This window comes from Penaeus vannamei, chromosome 15 (genome assembly GCF_042767895.1).
Source record: "Penaeus vannamei isolate JL-2024 chromosome 15, ASM4276789v1, whole genome shotgun sequence".
In the NCBI taxonomy this organism is placed as follows: Eukaryota; Metazoa; Arthropoda; class Malacostraca; order Decapoda; family Penaeidae; genus Penaeus; species Penaeus vannamei.
Genome location: NC_091563.1, coordinates 34541663 through 34544162, shown reverse-complemented (window position 1 = coordinate 34544162; position 2500 = coordinate 34541663). Strand labels below are relative to the sequence as shown.

Genomic DNA, 2500 nt, shown 5'->3' with positions numbered 1-2500 from the left:
TTGAGGTCTCGTGCACCCTTCCCCCATCTTTACATTCAGTTGATTAACAAGATATCCTATTCTTTGGAACCCATAGAATCAACATATACAAGAGTATGCATCCATACACATAAATACATACGTATATAAATACATAACACATGCTTATATAAACACACACACATACGCGCGCGCAGGATTATACGTCGTCGGAGTGCTGGAAAATCGTGATCAATCACATTTGTTATTCGTCCACGTTCCCTGCACTGCATAAATGACACCTGTATCATTACCATAGGAAAAGTGACGCCCAACGTGGGGCTCGAACCCACGACCCCGAGATTAAGAGTCTCGTGCTCTACCGACTGAGCTAGCCGGGCACATATATATATGGGGAAAAATATAAGGCCAAACGAAGCGCTGAGAAAAGTTTACAACTGCATTAATAAAAGTACTCTAATTACTGCCTCTGACATTACCAAAACATTTAAATATGGATATGGATAAAGTGTGTATACATTCCTAGATACATATATACATACAAACATACTGACAAATATATTCAGTCATTTTCTAGAAAAGTCCCTGGTTTTGTGTGAATATATGTATATATATATGAATAAATATACATATATACATATTCATAATATATACATATAGCAATAGACTTACATGCATACATATATACACACACACATATATGTATGCTGCATGAATAAATAAATATACTTATATTTATACATACATACATATGTATATATGTATACATACACATATTTAAATATATATATAAACACATGTATGTATATATATATATATATATATATATATATATATATATATATACAGTATGTGTGTGTGCGCGCGTATTTGCGTGTGTGTTTATAAATATAAATATAAATATATAAATATATATATATACATATACATACATTCATATATGCATATGTGTGTATTTCATTGATACGTATGTTTGAGGAATACTCGCTGATGTAAATTAATTTTTCTTCAATATACTAATGCCCAGGGATACATTTTTTTTTGGAATTTGCCAAGATACTGTAAAGGAATGTTTATATGTATGTATATGTTTATATATGTATATATATACATACATAGAAACATACATATACATACACATACACAAACACACACACATGTATATATCATATCACATATCCACATATATATCCTTATATATTTCCATATATATATATATTATATATACATATACATTATATATATATATATATTATATATATTATACATATATTATATATATTATACATATATATATATATATATATATATATATATAAGCATATATTTGTTATATTATATCACACACATATATATGTATATATATTAAATATATATATATATATATATATATATATATATATATATATATATATATATATATTAATATATACATATACGAGTATATAAGTACACACATATGTATGCATGTGTATATTATATATATATATATATATATATATATATATATATATATATATATATATATATATATATATATATATATATACACATACATACACATACATACAAACACACATATGAATATATATGCACACACACACACATACAGTATATTTAAGTATTGATGTTATGGTAACATGCGCAGTGTATATATATTTGTGAATATGGGCACAAGTTCAATCCTGCACCATTTTCCTTTAATCTGTTACGTATCTCCATTTAATGGTTTGGTTTCTTTTCCCTTTAAATAAAAGTGACGCCCAACGTGGGGCTCGAACCCACGACCCCGAGATTAAGAGTCTCGTGCTCTACCGACTGAGCTAGCCGGGCTTCTCTTTTGCCACAAATATACAATTTTTTGAAATTTGTACTTATAAATCATACACAGACAAATGAATGTTTGAGTGTGCACACGTATACATTAATGTATGAATATGAATATGCACACACACGAAATTATCACATCCCGATCTATGGAATACGATTCCAATTGGGGCAAGGGTAAAATTACGGATTTCACATGTGTGAACATATGAAAAGGTGTATACGCATCTTTACGCAGGTACACACACTTGCCTTTTCACAATCCAAACGATTTGGAAACAAATTTAATTGGAGCAATCTAAAATTACGGTCATATATTTGACTTATTTATTTACATATACATTTGTGTATGCGGATATAATATAGATATAGGCCTATGAATACACACTCATATATGGTTGTGAATGTGCGTGTACACACACACATATATTGAGAGACATCTACTTGATATGTATGCATATACACATACATGTGCATTGTACACACACAAACACACACGTGGAATTCATGTCGATCAAATTGCAAAAGGATTAATGACGGGAAGAACAAGAAAACACACGTTTATGTATATTTTTGTTCTCTTGTTCTTCCCTTCGTTGTTCGTTTTGCACACAGACACATGTACACAATAATAACTTTTCAACTTATATATGAATACTAACAGGTAGGCATAACGCATTATATATTGTCAATG

General features: G+C 29.0%; 2 non-coding genes across 2 annotated transcripts; both read right to left on the bottom strand.

Moving 5' to 3' along the window:
• Positions 1 to 286: 286 nt before the first annotated feature.
• TRNAK-CUU (transfer RNA lysine (anticodon CUU)) lies at positions 287 to 359 on the bottom strand. Its single transcript has one exon. It is a non-coding gene; the product is annotated as a tRNA-Lys (tRNA).
• A 1380-nt stretch (positions 360 to 1739) lies between these two features.
• TRNAK-CUU (transfer RNA lysine (anticodon CUU)) lies at positions 1740 to 1812 on the bottom strand. The gene has a single exon. It is a non-coding gene; the product is annotated as a tRNA-Lys (tRNA).
• Positions 1813 to 2500: the final 688 nt, after the last annotated feature.